The sequence below is a fragment of the Trichomycterus rosablanca genome, chromosome 23, assembly GCF_030014385.1.
Source record: "Trichomycterus rosablanca isolate fTriRos1 chromosome 23, fTriRos1.hap1, whole genome shotgun sequence".
NCBI lineage: Eukaryota > Metazoa > Chordata > Actinopteri > Siluriformes > Trichomycteridae > Trichomycterus > Trichomycterus rosablanca.
The window spans coordinates 1,935,086-1,963,052 of NC_086010.1; the positions used below are offsets into that span (position 1 = coordinate 1,935,086).

Here is a 27,967-nt window from a genome sequence, read left to right on the forward strand (position 1 = left end):
AGCTGCTTGAGGATTTATTTCCCTTGGACATGCCGGCGGTGCAGACGTGTGAGTGATTATCGGCACCGGTTTGCTCATCGCTCCGTCCCGTGGCGTTTTCACAATGCCCGCCACTCACAGCCGCCGGTTTCGAAAGCGTTTTTAAACACGTGTTAAAACTCTCGAGAGCAAAAGTATGAAAAATCATCCAGAACCGAAGAGCCGACAGCTGGTCCCGGTTAGCGCCGCGCCAGACCTCTGTCCAAAAAACTCTGAGAAAACGGCGAGGAAGAAAAAACCTGCGCTGGTCTGTCTGGAACACCAGGAGAAAAACACGGCTGTTTTTATTTGACCCATAATACACTGCTGATAAAATCAATCACACTTTTATTAGTACTGGCAGGGTTGCCAGGTATGCACCGAAACAATCCACCTCAAGATCTGATCCACATACCAGTTTGGTACGGTGTTTATTTTGGACGCCCTTCCTGACGCTACCCTCCTATTTCTGCCCGGGCTTGTGACCTGCACTGAGAGCGCACTGTCATGTCCACCTCCCATTGGCTGGGCTGTTTCGTCTCTGGTTTGGTTCCTTATCACGCAGATGAAAATCCCAGCATCTGAGGCGGAAACAAGAACCTAAATACAGGAAAACAATGCGCACACTATATAGTCAGAAGTATTTGGAAGCCTGACCATGAGCTTGCTGGACGTTCCATTTCAAAAACAACTGCTCTTTTTATTTTCCCATGTAACCCTGCTGATAAAAGTACCACGCTAAGCTCTATGTATACAACCCCCCCCCCCCCCCACACACACACACATAGACACGCCCAGAGTTCCCATATCGCAATGTTTGCTAGCAGATCTTTCTTAGTCGATCTTAATCCATCACCCACCACATCAGAAAGACCGATGGACCTCCGATGAGCTCCGGCTTCAGTTCCGTGCCGTCCTCAGAGGGAACAGAAGCGCCGTTCCTTAATACCGAAACGCCGGGGACACGGACTTGTGTTCCAGGGACTCGAACGCTAGCCAAGCCAGCTCGTAGAAGATTTGCAAATCCAGCAAGACAGCAGAACAGTCTGAACAGAGACTGAGATAAGGCACAAAAATCACAGCCAATCCATCGACTCCACAGTGTCCAGAGGCAAGATTCAAACCCAGGCACATCGTGGGTGCTGCGCGGCTATAAGGTCTGGAGGCCTGGGTTCGAATCTTGCCTCCGGACACTGTGGAGTCGAGAGCCCAGACCTGCTGCGCCAGTCCGACTCTTTCGGTCGATTTGGGATGAGCCAAAGCCCAGAGAACTCGACGTTTTTGTTCGTTAAATAGCTGTCTAGCTTTCTCTCTGTGTTTCTTGCTGCAGCGGCAGACTGTGTTAAGCGACAACGGTTTTCCAAAGTTAAAATAAGATTTTTTTTCCTGATTCCCTGGATCTTTTTACAATATTATGTACGTTGGATGGTAAAACCCTTCTTCTTTCACATTTTCATGTTTGCATCGTTGGCATTGCTTTTGTTTTATCGAAAGCAGCACGAAGAAACAGAAAACTCATTTTCACCAAAACAGCTGGATAAACAGGCTTTCAGTTCCCTCTCGAGCTCAAACATCTGGCTCCAAGAAGCATGTGGAACTAATCAAAGGTACAGGAGTGAACCATGGTAAACCGTGTATTTATACTCCACCCCCACACTGCTGGTTTACGTGGGCGTAGTCCGGTTTAAAGCGTGAATGTGATGGATTTGAACAGGCGTTCCTAATTTAGGAGTTCTGTAGATCAGTAACCTTTGAGAGAACATGCTCATTCTCACCGGAGTAAACATGTGCTCACCACTCCGAAAAAACAAACGGTATTAAAACAGAGCGACCCCTGTTAGATCTATTCAGCTAGAACAACAGCCGCTCAGGAAAGAACCTTCCCCAAACTGCTGCTACAAAGATGAATGCGAATCATTTATTCAGGTATCAGTGTGACCGAAACACCTCAGCGATTAGGAGGGGCGTCCACATACTTTTGATCATATAACACACAGAGAGAAATTAGTCACTAGAAGGACTGTGTGTGTGTGTGTGTGTGTGTGTGTGTGTTCTGCTGATTCATGCTGTGGTTAGATCAGCTACTGGAGGAAAGCACACACACACACATGCACACACTCACATATGCGCACACACACACACACACACATACATGAGCACACACATGCACACACAAACACACAAGCACACACACATACAGAAGCACATGCACACACACATGCATGAGCACACACACACACACAAAAGCACATACACACACATACATACAGAAGCACATACACACATACACATATGCACACACAAACAGAAGCACACATACATACAGAAGCACACACACACACACACACACACATATGCACACACAAACAGAAGCACACATACATACAGAAGCACACACACACACACACACATACATACATGAGCACACACATATGCACACACAAACACACAAGCACACACACATACATGAGCACACACACACATAAGCACACACACATATGCAGACATACACACATAGAAGCCTGCATACACAAGCACACACACATGCACACACACAGAAGCGCACACACATACAGTGTATCACAAAAGTGAGTACACCCCTCACATTTCTGCAGATATTTAAGTATATCTTTTCATGGGACAACACTGACAAAATGACACTTTGACACAATGAAAAGTAGTCTGTGTGCAGCTTATATAACAGTGTAAATTTATTCTTCCCTAAAAATAACTCAATATACAGCCATTAATGTCTAAACCACCGGCAACAAAAGTGAGTACACCCCTAAGAGACTACACCCCTAAATGTCCAAATTGAGCACTGCTTGTCATTTTCCCTCCAAAATGTCATGTGATTTGTTAGTGTTACTAGGTCTCAGGTGTGCATAGGGAGCAGGTGTGTTCCATTTAGTAGTACAGCTCTCACACTCTCTCATACTGGTCACTGAAAGTTCCAACATGGCACCTCATGGCAAAGAACTCTCTGAGGATCTTAAAAGACGAATTGTTGCGCTACATGAAGATGGCCAAGGCTACAAGAAGATTGCCAACACCCAGAAACTGAGCTGCAGCACAGTGGCCAAGATCATCCAGCGTTTTAAAAGAGCAGGGTCCACTCAGAACAGACCTCGCGTTGGTCGTCCAAAGAAGCTGAGTGCACGTGCTCAGCGTCACATCCAACTGCTGTCTTTGAAAGATAGGCGCAGGAGTGCTGTCAGCATTGCTGCAGAGATTGAAAAGGTGGGGGGTCAGCCTGTCAGTGCTCAGACCATACGCCGCACACTACATCAAATTGGTCTGCATGGCTGTCACCCCAGAAGGAAGCCTCTTCTGAAGTCTCTACACAAGAAAGCCCGCAAACAGTTTGCTGAAGACATGTCAACAAAGGACATGGATTACTGGAACCATGTCCTATGGTCTGATGAGACCAAGATTAATTTGTTTAATTCAGATGGTCTCAAGCATGTGTGGCGGCAATCAGGTGAGGAGTACAAAGATAAGTGTGTCATGCCTACAGTCAAGCATGGTGGTGGGAATGCCATGGTCTGGGGCTGCATGAGTGCAGCAGGTGTTGGGGAGTTACATTTCATTGAGGGACACATGAACTCCAATATGTACTGTGAAATACTGAAGCAGAGCATGATCCCCTCCCTCTGGAAACTGGGTCGCAGGGCAGTGTTCCAGCATGATAATGACCCCAAACACACCTCTAAGACGACCACTGCTTTATTGAAGAGGCTGAGGGTAAAGGTGATGGACTGGCCAAGCATGTCTCCAGACCTAAACCCAATAGAACATCTTTGGGGCATCCTCAAGCGGAAGGTGGAGGAGCGCAAAGTCTCGAATATCCGCCAGCTCCGTGATGTCGTCATGGAGGAGTGGAAAAGCATTCCAGTGGCAACCTGTGAAGCTCTGGTAAACTCCATGCCCAGGAGAGTTAAGGCAGTTCTGGGAAATAATGGTGGCCACACAAAATATTGACACTTCAGGAACTTTCACTAAGGGGTGTACTCACTTTTGTTGCCGGTGGTTTAGACATTAATGGCTGTATATTGAGTTATTTTGAGGGAAGAATAAATTTACACTGTTATATAAGCTGCACACAGACTACTTTTCATTGTGTCAAAGTGTCATTTTGTCAGTGTTGTCCCATGAAAAGATATACTTAAATATCTGCAGAAATGTGAGGGGTGTACTCACTTTTGTGATACACTGTACATGAACACACACACACACACACGCATACAGGTACATCCAATCACATAAGCACACACACATACATGACACACACACACACACAGAAGCACACACACACACATACAGGTACATCCAATCACAGAAGCACACACACATACATGAACACACACACACACACATACAGAAGCACATACACACACACACACACACACACACACACATATGCAGACATACATTCAGGTATATCCAATCACGGAAGCACAAACACACACACAACACACACACGCATACAGAAGCACATACACACACACATACGCAAACATACACACACATATGCACACATACATACAGGTACATCCAATCACGGAAGCATACACACACAGTAGCACACACACATGAACACATGCAAACACAGACACAAAAGCACACACATTCAGAAACACACACACACACACACATATACACACACACACACACATACATACATAAACACACACACACACACAGAAGCACCGTCAGGAATTTTGGGCCGAAACAGAGGCGTCACCGTCCACAGTCAAGCAAGCTTGAGGTCACCATGTGCTGCTTCCTGGCACTAGTGTGTAACATGAGCACCGATGCAGTGACGTCACACGTCCACGAGTAAGCGCTGAGGCCGAGTGGTACGATTCTCTCCCGAACAATCGCGCTCGTCTCCTCCTCGTACATCTAACCGCCGAACACGGACACTGTTCCTTTTATGGAGATCGTGCAACTACGTGCCCCCCCACCGTACCCGGGCGGCCCTTCACCCCGTTCCTCTCCCAGCCGAGTCCCACAATGCCTTTCTGTCTGAGACGAGATCTTCATGGGGGAGGAGGAGGCGCCGGCTTTCTCTTCCACTCCACAAAACACCACACAAAGGACAAGCCGTTATTCGGCTCGGCCACCCAGCGCCGCTTTTATTCCCCGAGCCGGCGGACGTTGTGGTGTGTGTGGGAGGAGAGTGGTGCCCGGCTCCACGACTACCAGCGCAGAACGAAACGTTAAGAGTCCGGACCTGCTCTACAGGAACTGAAATATTACCTCAGCCCCCCGTTAGAGCCTCATCGAGCAGGACGAACACAGCAGTGAATTAACACTCATTAACATTCATTCATTCTGATCAGGGTCACAGGGGAAGAGGGGGGTGGGGTGATGATGCCAGGCAACGCCCGGGTCCACTGGGCGCAGGAATGCACTCCAGACACAGAGTAAACCAGCACAGGGAATCATTTCATCATCCGTTAACTCGTTTTACCCAAGCATTACATCCTGATCAGGGTCTCTGTGTGTTCGACCCCGCTCAGATGCCCACTGGAAAGGGCCACACCGGCTCACGGCCCCGGTTGAAATCTGTTCGGCCCTTGTGGCTTCAGAGAACCTAGTTTGAATCTCAGCTCTGATACCAGTCGGCTGGACGCCCCCTAGTGGGCACGATCAGCAGAGCAGACAGTCTGCTAGGTGGGAAAGGATGTGACATTTACATTTACAATTTCAGCATTTAGCAGACGCTTTTATCCAAAGCGACTTACACAATGAGCGGAACACGATGAGCAATTGAGGGTTAAGGGCCTTGCTCAGGGACCCAACAGTGGCAACTTGGTGGTGGCGGGGCTTGAACCGGCAACCTTCTGCTTACTAGTCCAGTACCTTAACCACCAAGCTATCACTAAAAAGTGGGCGGGGTCTTCAAGGCTGTGTAAGGACCCTGGTTAGTAGCCCGAGGCGCCTGAGACTGGCCTCACACGGGCGAATAAGAAGGGGTCAGTGGAGCGCGGGCGCGTCAGAGGGAGAGCGTGTCAGGAGAATATACCCCCTCGTACACAGCAAAGGAAGAGGAACTGGCTACGGCTAAACTGGGAGAAAAAGGAACAAAACACAGAAATAAAGGACTGTCAAACATCTAATAATATAAATAAATAAATACTGTACATGAGTAAATAAATACATGAGTAAATAAATAAATAAATGAGTAAATAAATAAATGAGTAAATAAATGAGTAAATAAATAAATAAATAAATGAGTAAATAAATAAATAAATGAGTAAATAAATGAATAAATGAGTAAATACATGAGTAAATTATTAAATGAGTAAATAAATAAATTGATAAATAAATGAGTAAATAAATAAATAAATGAGTAAATAAATAAATAAATGAGTAAATAAATGAATAAATGAGTAAATACATGAGTAAATTAATAAATGAGTAAATAAATTAATTAATTAATGAATTAATAAATGAGTAAATAAATAAGTAAGTAAATAAATACATGAGTAAATTAATAAATGAGTAAATAAATAAATAAATTAATGAATTAATAAATGAGTAAATAAATAAGTAAATAAATAAATAAATGAGTAAATAAATAAATGAGTAAATAAGTAACTAAATAAATGAGTAAATAAATAAATAAATGAGTAAATAAATAAATAAATAAGTAAATAAATAAATAAATGAGTAAATAAATGAATAAATGAGTAAATACATGAGTAAATTAATAAATGAGTAAATAAATAAATAAATTAATTAATTAATAAATGAGTAAATAAATAAGTAAGTAAATAAATAAATGAGTAAATGTTCCTCATGAAAACTGGCACTATATTTTGCCTCGCTGACTCAGTCCTGTCAGGTTGGTATGATTTCAGACCCCCTGACATCCGGCATAAGCGGCAGTCAGCCGAACGAACCCGGCGTTCCCGCTCCGAACCCGTCAGACAGGACCCGGAGGGCTGAGAGAAATCCGACAGAAGACAGCAGCGCTCTTAACGGGGTCATAAGCGGGTACAGAACGGTGCGGGGGCATCGAGTTAAATCAAAACAATCTCAGCGGGCATGAATTCAGTCCAGACAAGAGAAATGAAGAAGATCGGAGGAGGACTTTTGGGGGGGGGCACTGCTTATTGGTTCTACAAGCAGCTCTTGGACAGGAAGTCTGAAGGTTGAGACACTTCTATATCTAATGGCAAGTCTGAAGTGTCTTCAGAGTGTCCAGGCTGGGTCAGTCTTGAATTGGAGGCTGACACTGTCCACAGTCAAGTATGTTCTGTTATCAGTTAGAATTGAAACACTGCCATGCCAAGTCATGCTTCCATCTTTGCAGCAACAGTTTAGGGAAGGTCCTTTCCTGTCCCTGTGCCCATACAGAGAGACTCAGTTTAACAAAACTCCAGTGGCTCTACTCGACCGCTCTGGAATGAACCGGAACGTCGACATCAGTGTCCAGCCGTACAAATGCAGTCATCTTTTGACTGAACGGGCACAAATTCCCACAGACATACTTCAAAGTCTTGTGAGAAGCTCCTACAAACTCATGTTCAGGCGTACAAATGCTTTTGGTCATACAGTAACAGACACAAATGATCCATATTTAAATTCACTCTGCACAGTACCCACGCCAGACGAGTGCCGCATCTAGGTTTGCCAACCAGGAAAAACCGGCACCTAAGGGCATCGGTCTGAAGCTGAATCAGGGTGCTGGCATCACGTCAATTTTCCCTGATCGCTTTTCCTCCCGCGCCCTTCATTTCCTCCGCTCTTCCTCTCTGGGTGAGAACAGAGGGTGAGGTGGGAGTGAACCAGCCGGGTTTTGAGCTTAAGAGGGCAGAGTTTAAAGAAAGGTGGAAAATAAACAAGGCAGATGGGCATTGGTACAAGTTCTTATGTCGGGCGCGGCGCTAATCCCGTTTCGGACAGAGCTAAGGGCATCGGTCTGAAACTGAATCAGGGATCACGTCGATCGCTCTGAACGCCACAACTGTAATTGTGTAATCGTTTTCTTCCCGCGCCCTTCTTTTCCTCCTCTCTTCCTCCGCTGGGCACTTCCTCTCCGGGTGAGAACGGCGGGTGAGGTGGGCTAAACCAGCCGGGTTTTGATCTTAAGAGGGCCGTTTAAAAGAAACGTCAGATGGGCATTGGTACAAGTACTGGTGTCGGACACTGCCCGTTTATGCCGTTAAGGTATGTCTGTGGGAATTTGTGCCTGTTCATTTGTGTGGCTTGGCACTGATGTTGATGTTGAGTGGGGCTCACCGTTTGGTGAGAACGGAGGTACAAGGGGGAGTTCAAGCAGCAAAATTAAGAATATGTCTGTCGGAATTTGTGCCAGTTGGACACAAACCCACTACCCCAAAGATGTGTCTGAAACCCAGCGGTTCCACCAGCCCATTCGGGAACCGTGGAGGCACCTCGGTGCAGCCTCACCGGCTCTGGTTTGAGCCCTGGCACACGAGGTGGAAGAATACGAGAAGCGTAGCGTCACTTCAAATTGATTAAAGCTTCGTTAGCATGAAACTCGATTCGGACGACGTGTTCGATATTGTAATTAATCAGAGCAACCGGTTATGCCTGCTTTAACCTTCTCCTGCCCATGGGGGGGGGGGGTATCCATAGGTCATTGCTACGAGTAATCCACCTTCTGCACGTTTTCTGCAGTAAAACTTCCTTCGGTATCGTCTTACAGTATTTATTTATTCATTTTGGAACCTTCAGAAGCTGAAACTCAGACCTCTAAATCTGGGATCTAAACGATACCGTACGTTCATGAATAAAAGAATCGCGCCCGCGAGCCGGTCTGCATGGCATTTTGATGAACGATGAAATAAACCGTCGGTAGCGGACTCAGCGTTTTGATTCCCGCTGCGCGTCCTGATGAATGTGCGGATCATGTGCGCGCTGATCCCGGATCAGTCTCCTCCAGCAGGGTGTAATAACCCCTCGCCGCCTCGCTCAAACAACCCCCCCTCCACCATCCTCGTCAGCCACTGACCTGGCAGAAAATTGCAGTATCGATCGAGCCGCCATCCGGCCACGCCGCCGCTCTTTATCCCGCCAGGAGGATTCTGGGTCGAGGCGATCACGGGCAGAGACGCAAAACTCCATACAGGAGCGGAACGATGAGGGTCTGGTTGTACTCCGAACCGCTCGGAGCCAAAAAAACGCTCCTGACCTCGGTTACGGATCCGGATCGAGACGCCAAAAAGAGCTCCGAGTGCCAGGAGAGGCATTAGTGATGAGCGCTGGGTTACGGGCCCGGGCCGGGTGCCAGCTCGTACCCACAGACGCTCCGACCGAAAAGCCAGGCTGGTTGCTTAAAAAATTCGGAGCAACTCGTTTGCATGGCAAACTCTCCGAACTCGTGCGAGGACGAGTTCAAGCAACAAAATTAAGAATATGTCTGTGGGAATTTGTGCCCGTTTGTGCCATAAGGGTATGTCTGTGGGAACTTGTGCCAGTTTATTTCTATGGCTGGGTGCTGATGCTGATGTTGAGTGGGGCTGCATGGCGAACTCTCCACAGTGCTAGTTTGGTGAGAACGGAGGTACAAGGGTGAGTTCTAACAACAAAATTAAGGGCATGTCTGTGGGAATTTGTGCCTGTTTATTTGTGTGGCTGAAAACTCGGTTCAGTAAACTCGAGATGTTTAGATCAGAAACGTTAATGTTCACTCAGAAACAGGACGTGACTGGTCAAGTGTGTCCACTTACAGAGCACACACACACACACACACACACCCACACACACACACACAGCTTTATAAACACACTCGGCACACACACACACAGCTTTATAAACACACTCAGCACACACACACACAGCTTTATAAACACACTCGGTACACACACACAGCCTTAAAACATACTCAGTACACACACACACACACACACACAGCTTTATAAACACACTCGGTACACACACACAGCCTTAAAACATACTCAGTACACACACACACACACACACACACACACACACACACAGCTTTATAAACACACACAGTTTAGAACCACACACACACACACACACACAACTTTATAAACGCACACACAGCTTTATAAACACACTCGGCACACACACACACAGCTTTATAAACACACTCGGCACACACACACACACAGCTTTATAAACACACTCGGTACACACACACAGCCTTAAAACATATTCAGTACACACACACACACACACACACAGCTTTATAAACACACACACAGTTTAGAACCACACACACACACACACAGCTTTATAAACGCACACACAGCTTTAGAACCACACACACACAGCTTTATAAACACACTCGGCACACACACACACACACACACACACAGCTTTAGAACCACACACACACACACACACAGTTTTATAAACGCACATACACACAGCTGTAGAACCACACACACACACACATGGCTTTAGAACCACACACAAACACACACACACACAGTTTTATAAACACACTCGACACACACACACACACACACACACGGTGACATCTCTGTAGCTCATGGAAATAAAACCCTGATTCACGAGCGAGTGGAGATTTAAGCGCTGACGCAGCGTGGAACAAATTAGACGAGCAGCTCCGGCCTCCGTCCCAACTAAATAAATCCAAATAAATAAAAACACCGGCTCCAGCCTCCGTCCCAACTAAATAAATAAATACATAAATAAATAAATAAATAAATAAAAACACCGGCTCCGGCCTCCGTCCCGACAAAATAAATCCAAATAAATAAATAAATACAAATAAAAAACAACCCCTCCAGCAGGACTCCTGCACCAGATCGTGAAATCCAGCTCTCGGGGAGACGGGCGTGGTCTTTCAGATGAGATTTAATGAGCTAGAAATGTGAAGGCTAATGGAAAACCGCTCAAGCTGTGTACAATACATGTCAAAAGTATCGGGACACGCTTCTGATTACTGAATTCACGTGTTTCAGCAACAACAATCACTAATAGGTGCAATAAATCAGAAATTGCACACTTCCGACTTGGCAGCAGCAGTTTAGGGAAGGTCCTTTCCTGTTTAAAGAAGAAAATCTCGGTTTAAAGAAACTCCAGCTCTGGGACGAATCAGAACATCTTGACCAACGTGAGTGCCTAGTCTTACAAATGCTGTCATCTTATGACTAAACAGGCACAAATTCCCACAGACATACTGTTCTTCAAAGTACTAGCATTCACAGTCATCAGTTGAATGGTTGAAGGAGCTCATAAACAACAAGGGGTGTCAGAAGAGGGACGAACCACCGACTGCTCACAGGTTGCTGGGCGGCCAAGACTCACTGATGTCAGAGGACAATGAAGGCTACAGTAGATGTTTGATGTTTGGCTGACAGTAGTTCCTCATTGCTGACTCTTTTAGGCCAGACATGATGGCCTACGTTGTCCTGACTTGAACGAGTCTTGGCCGCCCAGCAGCCTGTGAGCAGTTTGTTATGAGCCAGAACATTATGACCATCTCCTATCTAGGGGATTTTTCCATAGTGTTTGTAAATAAGGGTGAGGAATCTGTTAGATGTTTTTCTGATGGTGGTTCCTCATAGTTCACGTGTTTAATGCAGCAGATCTGATCAGCATGAAGACCTGACTAAATCTGGTAAGAGCCAAGTCGTTATGGCCAGATAATTGTGTTTGAAGGATCTCTAAAACAACAAGGGGTGTCAGAAGAGGGACGAACCACCGACTGCTCACAGGTTGGTGACTCTATAGTCAATCAAGCTGCAGACAATATAGAACTTACTATACAGTATATCACACACCACCAAATTATCCATCTAGGATGCTGACCGTAAGTGTCACCTTTTAATATCAAGAGCACCGATGTTGAATAAGAAAGCCGTTCCAATTCCTCCAAACACGCAGGTGTCCAAATACTTTTGGCCATATCATGTTTACAGTAAAACAGAACAGAGGAGAGTAACTCGAGCGTGAGGTTCCTCTCCCTCGTCTCTAAATTATTGATGCGACGAGGAGATGAGGCTCAGCGTCCAGCTGACTCTCCTCACCCCGGTCTCCTGTACATCAGCGCAGAAAGGAATTATGGGAAGGAGGAGAATGAAAGGAACCCCGAGGAACCCGGACCACGTCGGAAAGGTGAAGCAGTTCTGACAGGCGAGAAATGAAAGTCCACGTCTCGTAGTTCCTAGAGACGCTTCAGATTCAATTCCAGCCTGTAAAAAAGTGGTTTTATTGTTTTACACTATATGGTCAAAAGTATTTGGACGCCTCACCGTGAGCTTGTCGGACGTCCCATTTCAAAAACACTGTATTAAACTGTGATGTTTCAGCTTGTGCGAAGATTTTGAAGTACGTCTGTGGGAATTTGTGCCGTTCAGTCTGAAGATGACAGCATTTCTATGGCTGGGAACTGATGCTGATGTTCCGGTTCATCCCAGAGCTGCTGAGCGCTCTGTGCAGGACACAGTCATGCTGGAACAGGAAAGGTCCTTCCCTAAACTGTTGCTGCAAAGTCAGAAGCATATCGTTCCCTTTATATTATTTTACCTGTTAGGTATTCAATAATTAGAAGGGTGTCCCAATACTTTTGACCAACCAGCTTCCAGTCACCACAAGCTCCTTAGTAACCAGCTGTAAGCCAAGTGCAAAACCAGGATTGAACCCAGGGTTCTGGATCCGTGCAGCACTGATATCCTGATATTGCTTGATGCACCAGCATGATTCAACGTTCCCGGTTTGGAGCCTATTTATCTTTGATAGCCACCCGTTCCACAGTAGTCATCGAGGGCTTCCAGTGTGTGGAGTTTGCATGTTCTCCCTCTGTGTCCATGTGGTTTTCCTCCGGGCGCTGCGGTTTCCTTCCACAAGTCCAAAACCCTGCAGTCAGACCAACAGGAGCTGCCAGAACTAGAGCTGTCAACCTGTCCGGGTGTTTCCTGCTTTTCATAAAACGAACCAGACCCACTGTGACCCTGACCAGGATACAGTGTTGGTAAAACTGACTGAATGAATGATTCATTGATTTGACCAGGATCAGTTGGATTTCGGACTTCCTTGCGCCCCTCAGGTCCGACCCGAGGGCTCTGGGCTCCCGTGAGGTCGTTCGTTACCGCCAGCGCGCCTCAGCGAGATGCCACCCCCCACCGCGGTGGCGTGAACGCTGAGTCTGTAACCGTCGTGCATTTTTTATAATCTCAAACCGAAATAACCGAGTCGGGTGATAAATGAGCGCATCAGTATTCATAATCAACACGCCGACTGCAGGAGGGAGAGACGCAGACACGATTACCGCCGGCGAAGTGCTGATTCGGACAAGAAGAGCGCCCGTCTTTAAATGAGAATTTTTGGCAGACGTGGCACTGAGCTCGTTCTGTCGTTCGTCTTCACTAACAGCTTCGTCACAACCGGGGGCGTCGCGAGTCCAGGGCTGCCCGACAACACCGGGCACTGGGCGTTCGAGTGGCACAGCGGTAAAACCCTCCAGCGCTGATATCTCCAGCTCTAGGGTGCGAATTCAGCTCTGCTATCAGCCGGTCGGGCGCCTACACAGACACACGATTTGAGGGACGATGCCAAACAGGGTTCCTCGTCGCCGGTGCTTACAGTGGCATACAGTTTAGCAGACGCTTTTATCCAAAGCGACTTACAGTATATTGACTGAGCAATTGAGGGTTAAGGGCCTTGCTCAAGGGCCCAACAGTGGCAACCTGGCAGTGGTGGGCTTGAACCAGCAACCTTTTGATTACTAGTCCAGTACCTTAACCACTAGGCTACAACTACTAGTCTAGAACACACACCCACACACACCACATTCACATTTAGGACATTTTAGTAGCTTTAATTGTCCTGAACCTGAATGCACGTCTTTGGACTTGTGGAAGGAAACCTGAGCACCGGGAACCGGGGAATTGAGCACCGTCCCTTTATGCTGTAGGCTGACAGCGCTACCAACTGTGCCACCGCCCCCCAAAAAATAATTAAAATAGAGATTAAGATTAAAAGAAGCATCACAGGTTCATTTCTTCTGCATGTCAATACCAAAACCTCATAAAAGCTCAAGCTCGGCGTTAAAAATTATTTAAAAGACAACGGAAAAGTAGAAACGTCCACCGCGATCCCCCTGCCGCTGAGGCGGCGTTCCCGCTCCACGCCGTCCGACAGCGCTCGAGCCATCGTTCCATTCTCCGCTGATCTACAGCCTCAACGAATCCCGAATCTGTTCATTTTCCAGAGAACACGAGCAACCGCGTTACGCAAAACGTTCCCCGGGGGCTCACAAAGTGAACGCGTGGTAATAAACCGGCCTGAACCGGCCCTACACACATTCATCACCGGGGTTACACGTCACAGCATCACGACTCCCTCAGTGATCCAGGGTTCTGGCTCGTTCTAAACGCCGTCCGAATATTAACCAGGTCAAAGAGACGAGACGGAAAAACTCACTTCCATTTGAAAGCGTGTGGAGCACTAACCATGAACATGTTAAAGATCCAATTTATGCTACGAGTCGCCTCACAGCAAGAGGGGCGCGGGTTAAATACCCATGTTGGGTGGCATGTTCTCCCTGTGTCCACGTGGGTTTCCTCCGGGTGCTCCGGTTTCCTCCCAAAAGTCCAAAAACATGCGTCATGGTTATTGGAGATACTAGAAATTGCCCTAGGTGTGTGTGTGTGTAAGTCTGGGGCAGCACGGTGGCTCAGTGGGTAGCACTGTCGCCTCACAGCAAGAAGTTCCTGAGTTCGATCCCCAGGCAGGGCAGTCCGGGTCCTTTCTGTGTGGAGTTTGCATGTTCTCCCACAGTCCAAAAACATGCAGTCAGGTTAATTGGAGACACTGTAGGTGAATGTGTGTGCGCCCTGCGATGGACTGGCGCCCCGTGCTGGGATAGGCTCTAGCACCCAACCCCTGATCCTAATTGGATAAGCGGTTAAGAAAGTGAGTGTGTGTGTGTGTGTGTGTGATGGACTGGGACTTGCCCGGTGTGTTTCCTGCCTTTGGCCCAGTAAATCAGACCCACCGCGACCCTGACCAGGATAAAGCAGTGCTAAAACAAAGTGAATGAAAGACTTTTAGTGTTGTATACAGGACGACGCAATGATTTTCTTTGCAGAGCTGATCGTATTTGGGAGTCGAGGTCAGAGCGCAGGGTCAAGCACTCACGATTGACCGTCTGTAGCCCTGACCAATCAGCTACCACTGCAAAAATGACCCAGTCGGGTTGTTAGCACTGCCTGGGATCCAAACTCCAGATCTCACCGCCTGTGAGAGCTCCTCGTTTTTCTTCTTTAATCTTTGTGTAAATGTTGAGTAAATAAATGTAAATATTTGTGACACGTCATGGTTTTACCGCGGTGAGAAACAGCAGCAGCAGGTTTACAGAAAACCGTCGGTTGAAACTGTGATTTCCGGAGCGAAACCCAACAGGAAACCAACAAAAGTGAGAAAAGCAGAAGGGTGGAGCGACGAAAGTGTGTTTCACTTCACACACACCGACACTAGTCCTCTCTCAGTACACACCATACGGTCACAAGTATTGGGACGCCCCTTCTAACAACTTCACACACACCGCTAAACACCGACGCTGGTCCTCTCTTAATACACACCATACGGTCACAAGTATCGGGACGCCCCTTCTAATAACTGAATTTAAGTGTTTCACTTCACACACCGCTAAACTCTAATGCTGGTCCTCTCTCTATATACACTATAGAACCGAAAGTATTGGGACGCCCCTTCTAATAACTGAAATAATGTGTTTCAGCCACAACTGTCGCTAACAGGTGTAATAAAGCAGTTATATAAAGGAAGTCACATGCTTCCAAGTTTGCAGCAACAGTTTAGGGAAGGCCTTAACGGAAGAGAAGCTCGGTTGAAAGAAACTCCAGTGCCCTGCACAAAGCCTGCAAAATTCCCACAGACATACTTCAAATTCCTGTGAGAAGCCTCCTCAGAAGAGCGGCTGTTGTTCAAGCTGGAAAGATCACACACAGGTCACTTTATTTTAATACCATTTGTTTTTGAAATTCAGTACTGGACCGAGCTGAGGGGCCAGTGGTCATGGGTTCGATTCCCGACTCTGCCGTGCCCTCACTTTTGGGATGGCCCTTAACACTCTCAGCCCCAACAAAGGACACTCTATTTTAATAATGTTTGTTTTTGATACAGGGTGGCACAGTGGTTTGGTGGGTAGCACTGTCGCCTCACAGCGAGAAGGTCCTGGGTTCGATCCCCAGGCGGGGCGGTCCGGGTCCTCTCTGTGCAGTTTGCATGTTCTCCCTGTGTCTGAGTGGGTTCTCTCCCACAGTCCAAAAACATGCAGTCAGGTTAATTAGAGACACTGAATTGCCCTATAGGTGAATGTGTGTGTGTCTGCCCTGCGATGGACTGGTGCCCTGTCTAGGGTGTTACTGTGTGCCTTGCACCCATTGAAAAACTGTGATAGGCTCCAGCACCCCCATGACCCTGATTGGATAAGCAGTTAAGAAAGTGAGTGATACAAGCTTTAGGTCAAGTGTCCAAATACTTTTGGCCATATAGTGTGTGTTTATGTTCGGTGTGTAGCGTGATGATCTCTTATGTATCATCGGCACTTGACGACTATGACGACTGCTATCACCCGGTCAGGCGTCCACATACAGACACGTAGACCCCGTGATTAACTGGACACTTTTATTGCGGCGCTCCGACCCTAAAAGAACTGCTGTTAGCAACCAGCACTAAAAGATCCCGCTGTATCCCAGAATCCCGTCCCCTGATCTATTAAGCAAGAAGGAGAAGCGGCGAGGGCGCGGGCGGGGACGACCCGCGGGTCACGAGCTCGGAGGGAAAGAGCTCTGAGAGGTTTGTGTGGGCTCGGGGGTGAAGGAGGCCGCCGCTGCTCTTTTCTTCTCCTGCTCTCAGTCCCGAACGCTTACGTAACCGCTCGGTCGCGTCTCCAGCTCGCGGTTCGTTATCGGTCCATTACGGCCTCCGGTTTGGTGTTTTTACTCCGGCGGGAGATCACAGAGAGAGACGGACACACGCTCATCACGTCTCGCTTCAGACTCAAAGCCATCAGTTATTTCATATAATACAGCGGCGGTACCTTGTAACTCGACGCCCTTCGTGGAGAAAGTTGTACCTTAAACTCAACGTGATTAGCTTTTTAAAAAATTTATTTATTTAATTTCAAATTAACAATGAACAGTCAAAGTGTGAATCTGATCTGAATCTGCATCTGTGTGGAATAACCATCAGATCCAGTGTTACAGCTCCACATGTATCTGTGTTTATCTGGATTTTCCTTCCTGTTTCACTTTTAAACTTGTGTTACAGCTAGTCTAAAATGCTTCTGGTTCAAAATAAATGGTGGTTTAATGTAGTAAAAGTAGGAGACAGGAGCAAAAACTTCTCTTCATTATTACTGCTCATAAGTTCCTCCACTAATCACATTCCTGTTTTACTACAATAAGTCACGCTAAGCTTCTCATGTAAATGCGCTGGTGCTGAACAGAATGCGGTATTCCAACATCAAGCATCTCCACGATTAAAAAGCGTCAGTAAACAATAAAGCTAGTAAAGCAAAGCTAAATCTAAACCAGCTTTTATTGTATTTTTATTGATGTTTAACTGTTTGTAATTGTATCTCAGTGTGTTTATATTATATTTGTGTTATTTTCAGTGTTTAAGTGTCAAAAACAACCTAATTATTTTACATGAGCCTAAAATATCTGCAGTTCCACGGGACCATGGACGCATTAACAGGTTTCCCATACATTCTTATGGGAAAAAATACCTCGAAACTCAACGTCTTTAAAACTCGACACCATTCCCAGAACCGACTGTGGTCCAGTTTCAAGGTAGCGCTGTATATTCACACTCACAAACTTTCAGTCGGTGTAATCTCTGTCTAAGTAGAGCGTCTAAATAATCTGCCTCATGAGTTCCATGTCTTGTTAGAACCCTCAGCTGAAGTTAAAGCCTGAAGTAATCAGAATGTAAAGGACAGCGGCACGTCTGGCAAACAAAAGGTACTGCACATCAGCTGGCTAATAACATCTCTACAGTGAAACACGGTGGTGGTAGCATCATGCTGTTCATTCAGGGCCCATTTCTCACCAGTCTCATCCAGTCTGATCAAGCGTAACAGGATTCACCATGACGAATGGGATAAACCGCGTAAATCAGGCTGTGCAAAGCTTGACTCGCAGTTGTAACCGCTGCCCAGTGAGCTTTGTTTGTTTTATTTTGTGCTTAATATGTCATTATGATGTAAAAATAGCAACGAAACCCGCATCAGTAATCTGGTAAAAACAGCAGGCAGGAAGTGATAATCAGATATTACGCGTGTGGTTAGCAAACACGGCCGCCTGAAACCGCGCTGACATTTTCCTGCGAACAAAAAATTACAAGCTGCTTTATTTTTATCGTCTCCAGTCTTCTAACCTCTGATCGAACAGAACGAACTCACACGATAATTACAAACGCCGGAGTAAAAACAGACGTCTGTAAATGCCAGCACTGAAAACGATCCTGTACGACGCGGGGGAAAAACGCACACACGAATGTTGTTTTAGCATCAGACCGCTGAGTCGGAACTGAACCCTGGTGCTCGGGGTCGTGCCAGCTGTACCGCCCGCTTACGGGAAACAGGCCGGCCTGCTGCGCGTCACGAGGGCACGAGTCGGGCCTCTGGGGTGGGTCGCTCGGCTAATCGAAAACAGGAAAATGATTTGCACTGAAGCGAGGCGGGAAACTCCAGCGCTGCAGGTTCTGACTCGCTTCAGATACGGAGAGTTTTATACTTAAACTAAAATAAATATCAATCAGTTATATAAAGAAAATTATATGTCTCCAAGTTTGCAGCAACAGTTTAGGGAAGGTCCTGCAAGCTCTATGAATGAATGAAGAAAAGCTGAGCTTAAAAAAAACTCCAGTGTCCTAAACAGAGCCTTTTTTGGCTTCGATGTCCTTCTATTAAGTGTCTGATGTTCTCCTTTTTGGGGTCTGATGTCTGATGTTCCTCCTTTTGGGGTCTGATGTCCCTCTTTTCGGGGTCTGATGTCCTTCTTGGGGTCTGGCGTTCTCCTTTTTGGGGGTCTGATGTCCTTCTTTTGGGCTCTGATGTTCTCCGTTTTGAGGTCTGATGTCCCTCTTTTCGGGGTCTGAGGTCTGATGTTCTTCTTTTTGAGGTCTGACGTTCTCCTTTTTGGGGTCTGATGTTCCTCCTTTTGGGGTCTGATGTCCTTCTTGGGGTCTGATGTCCCTCTTTTCAGGGTCTGAGGTCTGATGTCCTTCTTGGGGTCTGGCGTTCTCCTTTTTGGGGTCTGATGTCCTTCTTTCTGAGGTCTGATTTTCTCCTTTTTGGGACTTGATGCCCTCCCTTTTGGGGTCTGGGGTCTGATGTCCTTTTTGGGGTCTGATGCCCTTTTTTGGGGTCTCATGTCAGTTTTGAGTTCTGATGTCCTTCTTTTGGGGGTTTGATGTCAGTTTTGAGTTCTGATGTCCTTCTTTTGGGGGTTTGATGTCTGTTTTGGTGTGTGATGTTCCTTCTTTTTAATGTCTCACGTTCTCCTTATTGGGGTTTGGGGTCTGATGTTCTTTTTGGGGTTATAAAAGTGGCCACCCTACATGGGGTGCATCTCAATTTATTAAAATTCACAGGTCACACACACACACGCACACACACACACACACACATATATATATATATATATATATATATTTCGGTTTTTAATTACAGAAATATAAAGTTTATACTGAAACACTGTTGCAGAAACGTCTGATAATGAATCTCAGCTCAGCTCAGCTCAGACTCACTACACTTTTTTCTCTCTTGGTTTTGAATCCGGTTCTTAACGACAGATTTGAATCAGAGGTGCAGATGTGCTAATCGTTTCCCTGCTTCACTCAGCACTAGCCAACTTCCTGCGCGGCTAATCACACCTCTATACGCTGGAGAGGATGAAGAGTCACGGGGCAGGAAAAAGGAAAGAGAGCGAGGTTTAGGATCTGATGTTCTCCTTTCTGAGGTTTCATGTCCACCTTTCTGGGGTCTAATGTTCTCCTCTATAATGAATTATTAATGTCCTTCTTTTTTGGGTCTGGGGTCTGATTTCCTTCTTTTTGGGGTCTGAGGTTTGATGCCCTCATTTTTTGGGTCTGACGTTCTTTATGGGGTCTGATGTCCTTCTTTTTTGGATTAAATGTCCTTCTTTTGGGGTCTGATGTTCTTTTTGGTGACTGGTGTCCTTTATGGGCTCTGACAGTCTTTATATGGTCTGATGTCCTCCTTTTTGGGGTCTGATGTCATTTTTTTTTTTTAGAGTCTGATGTCCGTTTTGGGATTTGATGTCCTTCTTTTTAGGGTCTGGGGTCTGATGTCCATTTTTGGGTCTGACGTCCTTTTTAAGGTCTGTGGTCTGATGTCCTTTTTAAAGGGTCTAATGTCCTCATTTTAGGGTCTGATGTCCTTCTTTTTGGGGTCTGATGTCCACCTTTTGGGGTCTGGAGTCTAATGTCCTCATTTTTAGGGTCTGATGCCCTTTCTCTTACTCATTTCTACTGGTAAACATGAATATCTGATGTATTATGTTGATATGAATTCAGTATGGTATATTATTTGATGAATTTTCCTGTAAAGCCCTGACTCTGAAGGCCCTGACTCTGCCTCTGACTCTGCCTCTGGCGTCTCACCTTCTCCAGAACTGCAGAGAAGCTTTTTTTATGTTCTGCTTTGCGTAACCAAAAAACAAACAAATGAAAAAGTATTTCCTCAGCATGTCCTGACAGTCCTGCACCCTGCAGTTACTCTAATGCTGATTACTAAAAAATAATAAAATAAAACAGCTCTAAACATGTGATCATGATTCACACCAGCAGCGGTTCTGAACTTCTCTCCTCCAGACTTCAGGGGTTATTATTAACTCCTGGTTCCTCTCCCGGTTCCTCTCCTGGTCCTGTAGATTCCATAGATACAGCCGCTCTGTAAATATCACGTCAACCCTAAATGCAAAGTGCACACGTCGCCCTGTAGTTTGTGTAAGGCGACCGAGACGAAGCTCAGAAAAACACAAACAGTCGCTTATTATTCGTGTTTGTTCAGAGCGGACGAGCCGCAGCAAACCAGAGTTATGCAAACAGGAACGGGACGGGATAAACACCCCCACCCCACCCCACCCCACCCCCGAGGCCCGATTTTGCTTTTTTGGCTCCAAGAGGAGCGTAATTACACAAGCTGCTGAAAGAAAAACCCCAGAGTGACATGCAAATACACCGATCAGCCAGAACATTAAAACCACCTCACTGTCCATTTTATCAGCTCCACTTACCATATAGAAGCACTTTGTAGTTCTACAATTACTGACTGTAGTCTATCTGTTGCTCTACATACTTTGTTACCCCCTTTCACCCTGTTCTTCAATGGTCAGGACCCCCACAGGACCACCACAGAGCAGGTATTATTTGGGTGGTGGATGATTCTCAGCACTGCAGTGACACTGACATGGTGGTGGTGTGTTAGTGTGTGTTGTGCTGGTATGAGTGAATCAGACACAGCAGCACTGCTGGAGTTTTTAAATACCGTGTCCACTCACTGTCCACTCTATTAGACACTCCTACCTAGTTGGTCCACCTTGTAGATGTAAAGTCAGAGACGATCGCTCATCTATTGCTGCTGTTTGAGTTGGTCATCTTCTAGACCTTCATCAGTGGTCACAGGATGCTGCCCATGGGGCGCTGTTGGCTGAATATTTTTGGTTGGTGGACGAGTCTCAGTCCAGCAGTGACAGTGAGGTGTTTAAAAACTCCAGCAGTGCTGCTGTGTCTGATCCACTCATACCAGCACAACACACACTAACACACCACCACCATGTCAGTGTCACTGCAGTGCTGAGAATGATCCACCACCCAAATAATACCTGCTCTGTGGTGGTCCTGTGGGGGTCCTGACCATTGAAGAACAGGGTGAAAGGGGGCTAACAAAGCATGTAGAGAAACAGATGGACTACAGTCAGTAATTGTAGAACTACAAAGTGCTTTTATATGGTAAGTGGAGCTCATAAAATGGACAGTGAGTGTAGAAACAAGGAGGTGGTTTTAATGTTATGGCTAATTCGTGTATTTATCTATTCATTCACTGTGTTACCTCTGCTTTATCCTGGTCAGGGTCGTGGTGGGTCTCCAGGAGCTCCGGTTTCCCCCCACAGTCCAAAGACATGCAATGTCAATCAATTGCACCCACTGAGACCCTGACCAGGATAAAGCAGTGGTAAAACAAACAATGAATGAAGGTTTTGTAGGTTTGAAGGTTTTTGTCTGCATGTAAATGCATTTTTAAAGACCAGTTGTAGCCTAGTGGTTAAGGTACTGGACTAGTAATCGAAAGGTCGCTGGTTCAAGCCCCATCACTGCCAGATGCAACTGTTGTGCTCTTAACCCTCAACTGCTTAAAATGTATACTATCCCACACTGTAAGTAAACGTAATGTAATGACGGTTTTGAATGTACGAGGGAGGGTGGAGGAGGAGGAATCGGTCGTGTCTGAGAGACGCTTATACTCCGGATTTAGCTCCATCTGATTTCCACCTGTTTAGCCACTCAAAGAAGCTTTAGGGGGAAGAAGATTTTCATGTGATGATGTGAAAGCAGCGCTGCACCAGTGGCTGCGAGCTCAACCACAAACATTAAAAACTGGTCAGACGTCATAAACACTCGGCGGTTTCTTATCAACCAGAAAACACCAACATTACAGCATGCACCCACAACCCAGCCAGCGGGCACCAAGGGAAGCGGGCAGACCCACACCGCCGTGTGTAATAAAGCTGAGCTGGTGTAAAACGAGCCCGCCGGACCGTCGAGAACCCGGAACTCCAACATTTGATATCAATTAGCACGGATCCCCGAGGGTGAGTTACAGTGCCCTTCCTTCACCTTCAGCTCCGCCCGCAGTGAAAAGCGACTCACGGTGGAGGAGGAGGCGCTGAGAGCCAATAAAACATCACAGATCAGGGCTCATAATGATTTAATTCTACACTGCATGGATAAAAGTATCGGGACACGCCTTCTAATGATTGAATTTGTGTGTCCGGTGACTAAACAAGCACAAATTCCCACAGACATACTGCAATTCAAAGTCTGGCTAAAAAGGTCACACAGACGTCACTCCATTTTAATAAAGTTTTTATGTTTTACAAATTAGACATCCAGCAAGCTGATGGTCAGGTCAGGTGTTCGAATACTTTTGGTCATATAGTTTATCTTTCTGTGTGGAGTTTGCATGTTCTCCCCGTGTCGGTGCAGGTTTCCGCCTACAAGACCAAAGATGTGCAGTCAGGCCAAGTGGAGCAACTAAAATTCGCCATAAGTGTGTGTGTGTGTGTGTGTGTGCCCTGTGATGGACTGGCGACCTCTCCGAGGTGTTTCCATCCTTTTGCCCAATAATTCAGACCCACTGTGACCCTGACCAGGATGAAGCGATGGTAAAGCAGACACTACATAAATAAATGAATTAATTGCTGACACTCTTTCACAACACAGACTAGATGTGTATTTTGGCAGCTCTAGTCGCCGTTTGTTACTCAGCGAGTGAAAATAATCACCACAGACGTGATATTTATCAGATCATGGACGTTTTCGACAGGAACAGCAGAACTTTATGGATTTTTGCTCCTCTGGATCTCCAGCAGGGACCCGTTTTACTTTTATCTCTGAGTTTCTGTTTACACAAGATATACTGACACGGGGCACGAGGGCACGATGCTCCTCACTCGTGTCGTCAAAAACCGAGGGGACTTTAACCCACATACAACAACGGTGGGCCAGAGACCCGCTTCATGGTACAGTGATCCACTGCTAGATTAAAAATGCTAAATATGAAAATGACAGGCCATGGGTTGCTGGGTTTAAAGACCTCACTTCAGGGTCCAACAATGGGTTCTAATGCTAGATAAAAAAGCTAAATATAAGCACGACAGAATAAATATTAGAACGATGGGCCAAAGTTAGAGATGTTATGTTTAAAGACCTCGTTTCAGGGTCCAACGATGGGTTCCACTGCTAAATATTAGAACAACAGACCAAAATATTAAAACCACTGTCCAGAGTTTGAGACGTTGCATTTAAGAACCTCACTTCAAGGTCCAATGATGATGCTTCCACCACAAGATTAAAAAATGCTAAATATTAGAACGATGGGCCAAAGTTAGAGACGCAGCATTTAAAGACCTCACTAATGATGGTGCTTCCACTGCTAGATTAAAAAATGCTAAATATTAGCACAACAAGCCAGAATATTAAAACCACTGTCCAGAGTTTGAGACGTTGCATTTAAAGACCTCACTTCAGAGTCCAATGATGGTGCTTCTACTGCTAGATTTAATGCTAAAAATGCGAAATATCAGCAAAACAAGTCAAAATATAGAAACGTATTTAAAGAGCTTCAGGGTCACAGTTAGAGACACAGCATTTAAGGACCTTTCATCAGGGTACAATGATGGGGCTTCCACTGCTAAAAATGCTAAATATTTGCAAAACGGACCAAATATTACAACAATAGACCAAACTATTAAAACAGTGAACCAAAATATTGGAATAACAGGCCAAACTATTAGAATAATGGACAGGGCTGCATGAACAACGATTGGCCTGTTGTTCATATGGGGGTGGGGCATTAAAGCCGGATAGGGACTCTCTTATAACTAATGCAACTACGACCTCTGCTGGCCGATTGATGGCGCCTGCACAGAGACGGGAAAAGAATGCTCTCAGGGTGTGTCTCTCCGTACACGGTGCTGATCCGCAGCTGATCTCGTCTGGTGTGGGTGACAAAATGCATACGGCTGCTGCACAACGCAATCGGGCAACTGGACGCGCTAAAGTCGGGAGAAAAAGGGGAGAAAATGCATGAACAAAATAATTAAAAAAGAACAATGGACCAAGATATTTAAAATATTGGAACAGAGGACCAAAATATTAGAATAACCAAAGTCAGAGATGCAATAATGACCTCAAGTACTCAAGTAGTATTAGCACGACAGGCCAAAATACTTTAAGTTTGTCCTGTCGTTCTAATATTTTGGCCTGTTGTTAGAGACGTTGTGTTTAAAGACCTCAGGCTTTCACTGCTAGATTCAAAAACACTAAATATTAATCAGCAATCCTGAAGCCCCAGGAGAACTAATAAGTGTTCAGACGCGAGCGGCGTTAATAAAAACACCCAGCTCTCCACTTCTCCTGGATCCAGCGCCGTCAGAGCCTTGCGTAACAGTTCGCCTGAAGCAAAGTGGCACATCATCACAGCGCATCGCTCGAACACACGGCTGGCACACACGGCTGGCACACACACTGGGTTTCACCGACTCGTACCAGTTACGCGTTCTGAGTTCGGTGAGTAACGCTGCTTTCTCATCCTGTCATTTACTCAACGTAATTGAATCCCGGTCACACACACACACACACACACACACACACACACACACACACCCACTCTTGCTCCACCGGACTATAGAAACGTACTCGACTATTCTGTAATTCTATCACTACTCACATCTTTAGCACAGTTTAGCATTTGTGCACAATATTCTTCAAAGTACCTGCCTCAACATTTACTCAGTATAATATACTGACCAACAGCATACCCGTCTCTGGTCCCGTCACCTCACTAACTTAGGTTAGAATGTGCCTTATTTATTATAGTTAAAAGAAAAGATAAGATATATTAGATAAAACAAGGTAAAATAGGATAAAATAGATAAGATGCATAAGATAAAGCACGATAATATAACATAAGATAAAAGATACAGTAGATAAAGTAAAATAAGATCATGTAAAATAATACAAGATGAGATAAGATATTATAATATAGAATAAGATAAGATAATGTAATGTAGGATAACAAGCTAAGATGATGTAAGATGAGATAATGTAAGACAATAGAAGATAACAAAACAAATAAGATAGATAAGATACAATAAGATGAGGTAAGATAATATAATATAGGATAACATAGGTCAAATAAGATATGACGAGATAGATAAGATGAGATGAGATATATAAGATGAGACATAAGATGAGATGAGATAGATAAGATGAGAGATAAGATGAGGTTAATATATTATAATACAAGTTAAGATAAGATAAGATTATGGAAAATAAGATAATATAAATAAGATAGATAAGACAAGATAAGATAAGATAAGATAAGATAAGACGAGATGAGGTAGGGTAAGGTAAGATAGGTAAGATAAAATGACACTTCACTGATCCCCGGAGGTAAATGACAGTGTTCCAGCTGCTTACACACACATTACACACGTACATATAGATGTACATACAGTAAATCTATAGTAAATGTTTTATGTACAGCTGTAGTGGTTACTGAAGTGAGGAGGGTTTATAACTGTTCAGCCATTATAGGAGTCCAGAGTTGAACAGTCTGATTTATCTGCACTGTGTGTACCGTGTTGTTTACACTCGAATTGTGTTGCATCCTGGTCCTGGTCCTGGTGGAACCTTGTTTTGTACAAGCATATATGTGTAAAGCTGAAATGTCAATAAAGCCTCTTGAACCTGAACTTGAATCTGAAACACGTAATCAGAGCTAACACAGCAAACAACCTAACCTGCCACGCCCATTTCACCAACAGGTGTCGTCCAATTTTGTGAAAAAAGTACAGGGACGCCTAATTCTTTTTATTTGTGCATTACAGCCAACGGCATCAGTTATATAAAGGAAATGATGATGCAGGAGCTACTTTTGGAATGTTGTAAAAACATTGAACATTTTTTTGAGCTGGTTGTGCAGGTACAAACTGGCAGGAGAAGGTTTATAAAACCGATACTTCCTGGTGCTCGGCTGGTAAAACATGCCAGCCCATCGGTGCCGAGACCTCGAGCTCTGGGGTTCGAACCCTAGCTCTGCACGGACACCTGATTGGCTGTGTGGTCTGTAAGGGGCATCCCTGGCAGGTGAACAGAAGCGATCTGCGCTCATGATTGAGAAGGAACGTGACGGCCTCGGTCCTCGAAGATTGGGGATGAGGTGGCACTAAGACAAGTACTAGTACTATGACTCTATTGTCTGAGCAATTGAGGGTTAAGGGCCTTGCTCAAGGGCCCAACAGTGGCAACCTGGTAATGGTGGTGCTGGAACCAGCGACCTTTTGAATACTGGTCCAGAACCTTCACCACTAGGATTGTCTGCTTCTTTTATTATTACTTTTTTTATTATTTGAATTGTACTGTCCCAACTTTTTTGGAAATGGGGTTTTGTTCAAGGGCTCAACAATGACATATCTGCACATCCTTAGCTAAATAAATGAGAGTTCCCGGGTCTAAACGACTGAATATGATGCAGGAACGACCCGGTACATCTTGCAGTGCCCCTAAAATCAGTCCTGTTTCCCTCCTACACTCAGGACGTCGTGGCAGAACCGCCACAGCACCGAGCCCGGTTCGACACTCATCCTGGGTGGAAGCATTCTGTATTCTGATGGTTTTCTGAGAGCTCTCGGGTGCTGAACCCCTGTTGCTCAGCTTGATGTGATTACACGGATAAGATCTGCACCTCTCAAGAGTCACTTCGGTACAAAGAGGCAGAGTAGAAGCCCGAGGCGTCACGCCGCTTCCTCTGAGATGCGAGGACGCCGCAGACACCGGATCTCACCGCCGAGTCAGACTCGGTGTTCCAGCACAGAAATGATGATTAAATAATTAAACTGGTTAACGTTGCTTCTGAAGGTCTTTGTTTATCTGTAACACAACTGGTGACAAATCACAGTCAGGGGCCTGGATCGAGGGCCCAACAGAGACTTTCCAACAGGTAGTTATGGAGCGCAGAACCTTTACCTCTGGACTACCACACCAAATGCAAAACATTGGTCAGCAATCCAAAATATATATATACAAAGGAGTAAGATCGGCAACTGCATCAATCAAGCCAATCAATCAATCAAGCCAATCAATCAATCAAGCCAATCAATCAAGTCAAGCAATCAAAGCCAAACATTCAAGTCAGTTA

The 27,967-nt window shown here is 45.6% G+C and overlaps 1 protein-coding gene across 2 annotated transcripts in view; it reads right to left on the bottom strand.

Annotated features, from left to right (window-relative positions):
• LOC134300934 (mannosyl-oligosaccharide 1,2-alpha-mannosidase IA) overlaps positions 1 to 27,967 on the bottom strand; it is a 123,894-nt gene that overhangs the window by 85,562 nt on the left and 10,365 nt on the right. The window contains exon 1 of one of the 2 annotated variants that reach the window (XM_062985412.1): positions 434 to 448. The exons of the other annotated variant lie outside the window; for it this stretch is intronic. The gene's annotated coding sequence lies outside the window, so the exon portion shown is untranslated. Of the gene's footprint in view, positions 1 to 433; positions 449 to 27,967 lie in introns of those variants that run through there. 2 annotated transcript variants of the gene reach the window in all.